Genomic DNA, 13,128 nt, shown 5'->3' with positions numbered 1-13,128 from the left:
GGTGAGTTGAATTTTATTTTTTTTTACAACCCTTTACGTCAGGGGTGCACAATAATCATTTGGACCAAGGGCCATATTGCCATACTGGACAAATCCCTAGGACCCTTAAAATTTTTTAAAGGGGCACTTACATGAATTCATCACTAGAACCACCTTCAGGACATTAATACATAGAGTCATATTGTGTGTCATATACAGTATACTGCTATCAATCTGTGAGGAATAGATTGTGTATCAAACACCCTCGGCCATCTTATAATGATATTGTTGTGATTGTTCCTGTACCCAAGAAGGGATTAACAAGGTTTCTCAGGGACAGCTGTCGAGGAGCGGGGGGGGGGCGCCAATTGTCGCATTATATAAGGTGTCAACCTCCGCTGCAAGGTAAACCCAGAATTTAGGGCTACCTAGGGTTTATCAGGGTGTATTATTTTTGTGTATTATTTTTGTTTGTGTGTGTATGTTTAGCTCATAAGTTTACTCTATTTTAAATATATCCAAAAAAATTTAAGTTTTACAGGTCTTTTTTATGCTACTGAATTTTTAATGACCTTGGATCATTTACATTTGACTCTGTTTTAAGGAAACAAACGCATTCTCTACCTTTGGAGTTCATACCTTACTTTAGTGTTGGCCCCTTTGCGTCTACTTCAGGATGTCGGACATCTTCTCAGGATCCATTTTCAGACCAGTCTTGGAGATGATACACCCAAGATATACCCAAGAAACAGAAGAGAGGTCTGCTCAAAGACGCATTTCTTATACTTGGCGTACAAAAAGTTCTTCCTTAATCTCTGCAGAAGCTGGTGAACATCCCTCCTGTATATAGGCAGATCAGGAGAAAACACCAAGATGTCATCTAGGTAAACTATGACACATATGTAGAGGAGGTCCCGGAAGATGTCGTTCATCAGTTCTTGAATAACTACTGGTGCATTACGGAGCCCAAATGACATTACACAATACTCATAATGGCCATCATGGGTGTCAAAGGCAGTCTTCCATTTTTCACCCTGATGTATTCGAATCAGGTTATACGCCCCCGAAGGTGAAGTTTCGTGAATACTCTGGAACCTTTGAGACGATCAAACAACTCAGAAATGAGAGGCAGAGGATATTTTTTCTTGATCGTAATCTGGTGGAGTCCCCTATAATCAATACAGGGGCAAAGTGAGCCATCCTTTTTCTTTGCAAAGAAGAATCCTGCTCTGACCAGGGAGGAAGACTTCTGGATAAATTCCCTGGCAAGATTCTCTTTAATGTACTCGGACATGGCTCAGGTCTCAGCCTGACATAGGAGGTAGATATGGTTTCGTGGAGGAGAAAAGTCTGGAAGAAGGTTGATAGGGTAGTCATATGGCCTATGAGGTGGTAATGTCTCAGCCTCCTTTTTGTCGAAGACATCAGTGTACGTCCAATATGCAGCAGGCAAGCCAGGTAACTTAGATGGAGAATCCGGGGGTCAAGCAGGATGAATGGGAACTAAACATCTATAGTAGCAGTAACAGAGTACTTCACCGGATTTCCAATCTAGAACAGGCTCGTGTTTTCGCAGCCATGGCAGACCTAGAAGCAGAGGAAGAGACAGATGTGATAGCACATAGAAGGAATCTTCTCCGAGTGTAGCATTCCTACTCGAAGTTCTACAGTCCCAGTAACAAAAAGGTTGCCTCGGAGAGAGGTTTTCCATGCACCGATGAAAGTACCAACGAATCCTGTAAACGTTGGATCAGGATTTGATACCACCCTACAATGGCCTATTGAATGAGATTTCCTATGGAAATCCAGATAGTCCGACTCAACAAAACGGATGTTGCTACAGGAAATAATAATAAATCATCTTTACAGTGCTTTACAGTTTGCCCACATTATCATCGCTGTCCCCAATGGGGCTCACAATCTAAATTTGAAGTAGCATCCATACATTTTGAACCTTTTATTCGGAAGGTTGAATCATGTAGTCTAGTAGCTGATCTGCATAATCCGTCACTAAAGAGTGAGACGGATCTAAGGCTTCTTACTTTATTTGTTTTTTACACTATTGCTGCTGGAGCTACTAATAATAATAATCTTTATTTTTATATAGTGCTAACATATTCCACAGCGCTTTTACAGTTTTGCATACATTATCATCGTTGTCCCCCGATGGGGCTCACAATCTAAATTCCCTATCAGTATGTCTTTGGAATGTGGGAGGAAACCGGAGTACCCTTGGGGAAACCCACACAAACATGGGGAGAACATACAAACTCCTTGCAGATGTTGTCCTTGATGGGATTTGAACCCAGGACTCCAGCGCTGCAAGGCTGCAGTGCTATCCACTGAGCCACCAATATTGCCAGAGTCAGCAATGGAAAGGAGCGATCCTCACTCAGGGTGACCTTTACAACAGACCCTAGGCTCTTGAGTTTCAACTTTTTTTGAGGCAGAGGTAGATTAAATGTTCAGGACTGCCACAACAGAAGCACCTTCCCTCAGCATAACGGGCCTCCTGTTTATGCCTGGCCTTCTTTACGTGGTCAATTTGCTTGGACTCTGGGAAAGGTGTCGATGCAGAGGCTTGCTGCATGATCGGCTTTTGAAAAGTAGGAGCCAGGTAAATCGGTCTTCTCTCATGGGTCACCCCTTTGAAACACTCCTGAAACCTGATGTTGATCCGAGTTGCCAGGGACACCAGGTTGTCCAGTGAAGTTGGTATATAATGACCGGCCAGCTCATCCTTGATTCTCCTAAAAAATGCCCTCCAAGAAGGTGGCCACATGCGCCTCATTATTCCAGCTGAGCTTGGAAGACAGGATAAGGAATTGGACAGCGTACAGGCCCACTGTGAGGTTTCCCTGGCACAGTGAAGCAAACTGATGAGCCAAGAGTTCGAAGTGCAGTGTGCACTGATTGATGAACCCCTGACTTAGGGCAGGGTCACCACCATAACTTGGAGAGAACATCACCGGCAGGCTAATGGGTCACGGCTGAGGTTGCCGCAGCTTGGGTAGGTGCACATGTGGCCTGAGTTGTCAGCCTATCTAGACAGGTGGTCACTGTCTGCAGGTAGGAAAGGATTTTATCCTGCTGGTCTTTCTGGAGGGAGACTTTCTGGTACAGGTCTGAGATAGAGAAAGCTGTTATGATCAGGTGGCCTTGGAGCAGCATGAAAAGACCTTCACTGGAGCAGTGGTAACTTTACTGACCGCAAACCCTGATCCTATCACCGCAACTAGAAGTAGCCGTGGGGTGTGCCTAACCAGACCTAGACACCTCGACACAGCCTAAGGACTAAATATCCCTAAGGATGGAAATAGGAAAACTCACTTGCCTCAGAGTAGATCCCCAAAGGATAGGTAGCCCCCCACAAATAATGACTGTGAGTAGGAGAGGAAAAGACACACGCAGACAGAAAACAGGGATAAGCAAAGGAGGCCACTTCTACCTAGATAGGAAAGGACAGTACAGGATACTATGCGGTCAGCATAAAACACTACAAAATATCCACAGCAAAAAAATACAAAAACTCCACCACCTAACTAAAGAGGTGGAGAGTAAATCTGCGACTCCAGCGAGTCCAACTAGACTGAGAAAAACATCAGGCACAGTCTAGCAGGAACAAAATAGAAACAAGATAAGCACAGAAAATAAACACACAGCAGTGTGTCTAAAAAATGAAGCAAACACTTATCTTAGCTGAATTGGCAGCAAGCAGGAGAGGCCAGGCAGAGGACCAACACTTTCAAAGGAACATTGACTACTGGCAAGGACTAATGAGTCCTGCACAGCTAAATACCCCAGTCAGAATTGCAATTAGCAGAAACACCTGTCCAAGACTGCTGCTCAGGAATAACTGCATTACCATCAACAACCACCGGAGGGAGCCCAAGAGCAGAATTCACAACAGAAAGCCTGAGAACCAGTGGATTCTATAGCTTGAGCAATCTGTAATGGGAGTGGTGGAAACACTGTGCCTTGGTCCGAGGAGAGCTTGGAGGGGCATGACTAGTTGAACACCTGACTCTTTAATAGATACCCTGATGGTGGGGTTAGATGGACACCAGGTACTACACCAGGACAGACCTCGAATGCACGGCAGCTGTCCCCAAGGAACAGGTAGCTGGAACGACCTGTTAGGAGAGTACAGCTAATACAGGCAGGCACAACACAAACTCAGGAACCACAGATGCTGTCACGTATGACTGGTATACAGATAGATACTGGCCGGTGCATATTGGTATACAGATGGGCACAGCAGGTGCAGGCTGGTATACAGATGAGCACAGCAGGTAAAGGCTGGTATACAGTTGGGCATGGCCAGTGCAGGCTGGTATACAGATGTGCATTGCAGGTGTAGGCTGGTATACAGGTGAGCATGGCAGGTGCAGGCTGGTATACAGGTGAGCATGGCAGGTGCAGGCCGGTATATAGGTGAGCACAGCAGGTTCAGGCCGGTATACAGGTGAGCACGGCAGGTGCAGGCCAGTATACAGATGAGCACAGCAGGTGCAGGCTGGTGAACAGGTAGGAGAACACAGCTGATATACTACCAGGCAAGTGCTGGTAAGTACAGCTGAAATACAGTTAGATAAGGCAAGTACGGGCATACAGGAATTGGACTGGTAGACTGACTGATGGTAACTGGAGACCTGACAACTAGCAAGCATGCAGAATACTAACTATACACGCTGCTCAGGCACCTCCATTCAGGTGCAGGTGCTTTAAATAATAAGTGTTTTCCAGCCATTGGCTGGGGACACTTTAAAAGGGAAGGAGAACGCGTGCACGCACACTAAGCACAGTGCCTGGGGATCTGCACATCATGACCCCAGGTAGCAGCCGGAGAAGGAGGAGAAGGAAGTCCTGGATGGGGGCTGCGCTGGTGAGTTAGCGGGGGAGGAAAGGAAGCATGCAAGGACACCAGTACTACAAAAGGCATGTCTTCCTCAAACCTCAGTGGCGGTACCACAACCAAGACCCAGACGACGGTCCATAAGTAGACATAAAAATTTTCATACTCCCTATCTGTGAACTGCACAAATATTTAGTGCAACAAATGTTTTCTCCCCTTCCCATATTGGGAGCTCTGCTTCGCATCACTTGCCTTGTTTACTTCATTATTCCCATGTCCTGTTTGTGTATAAATGTGACTCTTCAGATTTTATGTTAAACTTTACCTGATAAAGAAACCAGCGTAGTCTCAAAAGCTTGCTATTAGCTCTTCAGTTAGCCATTAACAGGTATTAACTATGAAGAACTCTCAATTTAAATTATTTTTCTATCACGGCAACTCATAGTGTGAATCAGAATCAGTAGTGGTTATGCCCCCAGGGGCAGACACAGACAGCTTGGGGCCCCTGTGCAGGAAATGTGTCTGGGCCCCTCTCCTTTTAAGGTGACAAAGCTATATATATATACTGTATATATATACATACATACTAGGGGACTGTGCTATACATAAGTGAGTACACTATATACTAAGGGACTGTGTTAGACATCATAATCGATAATAACGTCTTCCTCCAACTCCCTGTTCCTAAATCCATTATAAATCCCCTTTCCTCTCATCTCAATCCCCCACACCCCCATCCCATTATTGCCCTCTCCCCCACCCCCATTATTGCCCATTAACCACCTCCATCATTTCCTTCTCCCCCACCACCCAAATTATTGCCCTCTCCGTCAACCCAATCATTGCCTTCCGCCCCATCACCCCCATCATTGCCCTCTCTGTCAACCCAATCATTGCCTTCTGCCCATCACCCCCATCATTGCCCTCTCCTCCACATACACACACAGATACGCACAGCACCATTCACCTCTCTGTATACACACACAGACACACACACACACACATACTGTACACTCACCTCACCTCTGCGCAGGGTATCCGGAAGCCCCACCATTGCCGGCAGCTTCCTATCTCGCACAGCCGCGGCACAGAATTATGTCATTCAGCCGCAGCTGTGTGAGACAGGAAGCGCAGGCTGGAAGAATGATGGATCCATTCCCTGCAGCTCCGTTCCGCTGCCATTTTCTCCTGCAGGCAGCGGAGCTGCAGGGATTGCTCCCTGCCCACCGTACATGAGGGCAATCTGGCCAGGGGCCCCCCCAAAGCCTCGGTGCCGAATAAACTGGACATAGGGCCAGTTTTAGGCAAAGTGGAGTCCTAGGCAAAGTTTAAAATGGGGCCCCAAATGCTATCATATTGCACATCACACAGAAGCATTTCGGTTGTATTTACATGTGCTGAGTCCAGGCCGCTAAATAAGTGTGATCGACAATACTGAAGTCATTCAGCGCTTGTTTCCCGGCCTCTTTACACCAACTGAGAAAGAATGATGGAGACAGAATGATCACTAATAGATCACTAACAGATTACCATACAGTATCATGTTATCAGCAGCATATCTACAGTTTACACCGGCGATGTGCTGCTGAGAACAATGATTTTTGTTCCTGCATAATCAATCCAATAACTTGATGCATTTGCAGCATTTTGCTTGTTTAGTATAATACACCCCATAGTCATCCACATATTATAATTTGCACCACAGTCCTCCATATTTTAAAATACACACCCCATAGTCCTCAATATTATATGCACCATCGTCCTCCATATATTATATTACACTCCTCAGTCCTCCATATAGTATTATACACTTCCCATAGTCCTCCACATAGTATAATACACTCCTCATAGTCCTCCATATATTAAAATACACTGCTCAGCCCACCACATAGTATAATACACTCCTCATAGTGCTTCATATAGTATAATGCACCGCCATAGTCATCCATGTAGTACAATTCACTTCCCATAGTATAATGCACCACATAGTTCTTCATATAGTATAATGTCTTCCCCATAGTCCTCGATACAGTATAATGCAGCCCACATATATTGTAATGCATCCCACATATGGTATAATGCAGCCACCCCATAGAGCATAATGCAACCACCCCACAGAGTATAATGTAACCCCCATAAAATATAATGCAGCCCCCCTCATATAGTATAATGTAGTCCCCTCATAGAGCATGATGTAATCACCCCTTATAGAATATAAATATAATACAGCCCTCATAGATTATAATGTAGCCCCGAATAGAATAGAATACAGCCCACCTCCCCATAGAATATAATGTAGCCCCATCAAAGAGTATGATGCAATCCTCCCTCATAAAATCTAATACAGCCCCCCATAGAATATAATACAGCCCACACCCCCATAGTATATAACACAGCCTTCCCCATATAATATAATGTACCCCCCATAGTATATAACACAGCCTTCCCCATATAATATAATGTACCACCCATAGTATATAACACAGCCACATAGTATATAGCACAGCCTCCCCCATAGAATATAATATACCCCCTATAATATATAAAACAGCCTCCTCCATAGAATATAATATACCCCCAATAGTATATAACACAGCCACATACTATATAACACATCCTGTGTAGTATGTAACACAACCCACATAGTGTATAACACAGCCCACGTAGTATGTAGCACAGCCACGTAGTATATAAGACAGCCATGTAGTATATAATACAGTCCATGTAGTATATAGCACAGCCACGTAATATATAGCACAGCCACATAGTATATAACACAGCCCACGTAGTATATAGAACAGCCACATAGTATATAGCACAGAAACGTAGTATATAACAAAGCCACATAGTATATAAAACAGCCCATGTAGTATATAACACAGCCCACTTAGTATATAACACAGCTCACATAGTATATAGCACAGCCACGTAGTATATAGCACAGTCACGTAGTATATAGTACAGTCACGTAGTATATAACACAGCCACATAGTATATAGCACAGCTACGTAGTATATAGCACAGCCACGTAGTATATAGTACAGTCACGTAGTATATAGCACAGCCACATAGTATATAATACAGTCATGTAGTATATAACACAGCCCACATAGTATATAGCACATCCACGTAGTATATAGCACAGCCACATAGTATATAACAGCCCACGTAGTATATAGCACAGCCATATAGTACATAACACAGCCACATAGTATATAACACAGCCCACGTAGTATACAACAGCCCGCACAGTATATAGCACAGCCCGCATCTCCCCACAAAATGGCCCCATAGTCCAGTACTCATTGTTATAGTAAAAAAAACACTCCTCACCTCTCCTCATGCCCGCGCTGCTCCCTGCTCCTGTCTCAGCGGCTGTACTGCCTGGCACACATTGAGTGCGTGATGATGTCATCACTCACCTGCAGTGTCAGAGGCAGAGCGGGGAATGATGGGAGAGGGAGCGTCAGCTGATGCTCTCTCTTGCATCATTGCTTTGAACTGTACCGGCAGACGCTGGTATAGTTCAATGCGGTGAGGGAGTTGGCACTGGCGGCACGCGGGCCCCCCTGCCTCATAGGGTCCACATAGCGGCTGCGTGATGTGCTGCTAGCTGAGGTAACGGGGGCCCTAGGCAGCTGCCTGCCCCTAACGCTAGCTCTTCCTGCAAGGGCCCCCTGGAGCCTCCGGGCCCCGGTGCAGCTGCACCAGTTGAACCGGCGGTTTGTCCGTTCATGCTGTGTGCGCTCCCCCACAAATGCTGGCCATGATCCTGATGAGACATGAGAGCGGATGGTGGGGATCTCCTCTCAGACCTCGATCAGGGTATCACTGAGCTCCTGGATAGTTTATGTTGGTACTAGGAAGTGTCTGATGCATTGATGCCTAATTTTCACCAATCACCACAGCCTTTCCAGACTCTTTCATGTCTGTCATATTTGCTCAATGTGAACCTGCTCTCAACTGTAAAGTAAAGAGGGTGCATTTGGCAGGCCTAGTGCTCTCTGACGAATGCTAATTGAGCTGCATGGTGCTGGGCTGTGGTCACAGGTCCCACTATAGGATGTTGGGCTTTCATGTCACCCTCATGGTGTCTGATTCTAACTCTTTGGTCTGAAACATGCACACCAATAGCTTGTTGGAGGTCATTTTGAAGAGCTCTGGCGATGCTTTTCAGTTCCTTCTCTCACAAACGAACAGAAATCAGTCCTGCTGCTTAAGTGATGAACTTCTACGGCCTTGTCTGGCTCTCCTAATATAATGGGTTGTGTCCTGGTAACTGCATCATGCCCTTGAGACTGTTCTGAGCTTTCTTCAATTAAATAGGACATATAGTTGTGTATCCTGAAGGAGCTACACTACTTCTCAAACCCGAATGGGCTGCAGCTGAATGCATCAAGTAATAGCAAGAACACATGCAAAACTAGAGAAGAATCAGCTAGGAAAGATAGAGAGTAATTGTTTGTGAGTGACCCCCTATCTGCTAATCATTTTCTTGAGCACTAGAGCAGACACAAATGATTGACAATCACTTCTGTGTCCTAACTGGACAGACTTATATCCCTGATGTTTCATTGAATTGGAGTTATAGAGTGATGTGCAATGTGTCAAAAAATAGTGCAGCGCAGATTGCTACACAATCGCAGACCAGTCGCAGCCCCTATTCAGGTCCCTGTCCACTGCCAAAAGCCCCCTATATTTGGAATGTGAACATTAGAACAGGACCATGGAGCAATGGAAGAACCTAATGAATTACATTTTCTTTTATATCATGCTGCTGGGAGGCATTGCGGCAAGAAAGAAAGCTGGCTGAGACAGAGCGATACTCTGGGAAGACTTGGTTCCTGGTATTCATGTATATGTTACTTTGTAGAGAAATAAAAGGGAGACAAACACCCATAGTGTGATATTGAAAGGTACAGGTGAGAAGGGAGTTATGGAGTTACTCACTTGAAAGGATTGTGATTCTCACAACTCCAATGAATATTACAGCTGCTGCAGTCCCGTCGGCAAATGAAGGTAAACCCTCTTTTGCATATCAATTATAAAAAAATGGAGATTTGATGTTTCAGAGTAGATCACACTGCTGTAAAAAGGAAGCAGTTCCAGAGTGGAAGAGCAATTTTATAGTTTTTATGTGTACGCTTTTTGTTCTTGCACAAACTATATAGTTTGTTTTTCAAAAAGAGCTTTGTACTTTCAGCATTTTAGTGTGTATATGAGATATGTACATTGAAGTCTATGTATGTTGCATACTCATACATCACAGCTCAAAAATGCTGGTGTCAATTATAAAATGTATCTATGTATAGAGTAGGAAAGGTACAACCAGTTTTCCACATATTTACTTTACCTAATGTGTGGATACATTTTTCCAATTAAAGCAGCCATGAAGGTACAATGATGGGGAACGCCGGCATCTCTAGCAGGATGTAAGAATTTGACCAGCCCAAATATCTCTGCAGCTTTAACAAAACAGGAAATTTTGTTATGCACAATCACTGACCTTCAAGGGCATTATGATATTCAATCACTTGAATCAGTTTTTCACTTTATGTGCATGCCTAGTTAAGAATTCTGCACTTCATATTCTTATTTATTCAGGGTGCTTTTCTCTAATTCTTCATAGACAATAATATGATTTATAGAGGCACACCAAGCAGCAGGGTTTGGATGTAGACATTATATCTTGGCAATGGTACCATATGGAACCTGTTGCATTCCCTCTGCTTCTCTAGTAATAGAAATGTTTCTGGGCCCCGTTACAGGTTTTGCATTGGGGTGCAAGATCTATGTCTCTGGTGGTCACTGGCTCATTGGATGGTTCTCACTGCAGGGACAATACAACAATCCCAAAATTTACATGGAATTGTTTTATTTATTTTACTCACTTGTATAACACCATTAATTCCTCAGCACTTTACAGACTAATTTTCCTATCTGTAGGTCTTTGGAGTGTGGGAGTAAACCGGAGGAAACCCACGAGGAAACCCACGCAAACACAGGGAGAACATACAAACTCTTTGCAGATGTTGTCCTTGGTGGGATTTGAACCCAGTATCCCAGCACTGGAAAGCTGCAGTGCTAACCACTGAGCGACTGTGCTGCCCTACATCAACAACATTTTGTTTTTGAGCAGTGCTGATACTGTCCAGTAGCTACAGTGCCTTTGCGAAAGTATTCGGCTCCCTGGAACTTTTCAACCTTTTCCCACATATCATGCTTTAAACATAAAGATACCAAATGTAAATTTTTGGTGAAGAATTGCTTATTTTAAATTTTTTTGGAAATTCAAAAACTGAAAAGTGGGGGGTGCAATATTATTCGGCTGCTTTACTTTCAGCGCAGCAAACTCACTCCAGAAGTTCATTGTGGATCTCTGAATGATCCAATGTTGCCCTAAATTCCTAATGATGATAAATATAATCCACACTAGATGGTGGCTCGATTCTAACGCATCGGGTATTCTAGAATATGTATGTAGTTTATTTATGAAGATTTTAGAATTAGCGAAGCGTGGTTCAAATCCCACGCCAATTCGCGGCCGGAGTGCACCTATCGCTGATTCTTTGCGGCCGGCCACGTAGTATATAGCACAGCCACGTAGTATATAGCAGCCCACATGGCATATAACACAGCCACATAGTATATAACACAGCTCACGTACTATATACCGTATATACTCGAGTATAAGCCAACCCGAGTATAAGCCGACCCCCCTAATTTTGCCACAAAAAATTGGGAAAACCTATTGACTCGAGTATAAGCCTAGGGTGGAAATGCAGCATTTACCGGTGAATTTCAAAAATAAAAATAGATCATTATTTCCCCATAGCTGTGCCATATAGTGCTCTGCACCGTTCATATTCCCCCTTGGCTGTGCCCCATATAGTGCTCTGCACTGTTCATATCTCCCCATAGCTGTGCCCCATACAGTGCTCTGCACTGTTCATATTCCCCATAGCTGTGCCCCATATAGTGATCTGCAGCGTTCATATCTCCCCCTTGGCTGTGCCCCGTATAGTGCTCTGCACCGTTCATATCTCCCCCTTGGCTGTGCCCTATATAGTGCTCTGCAGCGTTCATATCTCCCCCTTGGCTGTGCCCCATATAGTGCTCTGCAGCGTTCATATCTCCCCCTTGGCTGTGCCCCATACAGTGCTCTGCACTGTTCATATTCCCCATAGCTGTGCCAAATATAGTGCTCTGCAGTGTTCATATCTCCCCCTTGGCTGTGCCCCATATAGTGCTCTGCACCGTTCATATCTCCCCCTTGGCTGTGCCCCATATAGTGCTCTGCAGCGTTCATATCTCCCCCTTGGCTGTGCCCCATATAGTGCTCTGCAGCGTTCATATCTCCCCCTTGGCTGTGCCCCATACAGTGCTCTGCACTGTTCATATTCCCCATAGCTGTGCCCCATATAGTGCTCTGCAGCGTTCATATCTCCCCCTTGGCTGTGCCCCATACAGTGCTCTGCACTGTTCATATTCCCCATAGCTGTGCCCCATATAGTGATCTGCAGCGTTCATATCTCCCCCTTGGCTGTGCCCTATATAGTGCTCTGCAGCGTTCATATCTCCCCCTTGGCTGTGCCCCATATAGTGCTCTGCAGCGTTCATATCTCCCCCTTGGCTGTTCCCCATACAGTGCTCTGCACTGTTCATATTCCCCATAGCTGTGCCCCATATAGTGCTCTGCAGGGTTCATATCTCCCCCTTGGCTGTGCCCCATATAGTGCTCTGCAGCGTTCATATCTCCCCCTTGGCTGTGCCCCATATAGTGCTCTGCAGCGTGCATATCTCCCCCTTGGCTGTGCCCCATATAGTACTCTGCAGCGTTCACATATCCCCATAGATGCTCCACATAAATCTATGCCATGGCCGCTGCTGCTGCAATAAAAAAAAAAAAAGCCATACTCACCTCTCTTGATTGCAGCTCCCAGCGTCCGGTCCCGGCGTCTCCCCGCTCTGACTGATCAGGCAGAGGGCGCCGCGCACACTATATGCGTCATCGCGCCCTCTGACCTGAACAGTCAGAGCGCAGAGACGCCGGGAAGATGGAGCGGCGCCCGGCGGCTGGAACGTGGACAGGTGAATATGACATACTTACCTAGTCCCAGCGATCCTCGCGCTGTCCCCGCCTGTCACAGCTGTCTTCGGTGCTGCAGCTTCTTTCTCTATCAGCGGTCACCGTTACCGCTGATTAGAGAAATGAATAGGCGGCTCCACCCCTATGGGAGGTGGAGCCGCCTATTCATTTCTCTAATGAGCGGTCCCACGTGACCGCTGAAGAG

This window comes from Ranitomeya imitator, chromosome 6, assembly GCF_032444005.1.
Source record: "Ranitomeya imitator isolate aRanImi1 chromosome 6, aRanImi1.pri, whole genome shotgun sequence".
NCBI lineage: Eukaryota > Metazoa > Chordata > Amphibia > Anura > Dendrobatidae > Ranitomeya > Ranitomeya imitator.
The sequence above is the reverse complement of the archived record's forward strand: the minus strand, read 5'-3'. Positions refer to the sequence as shown.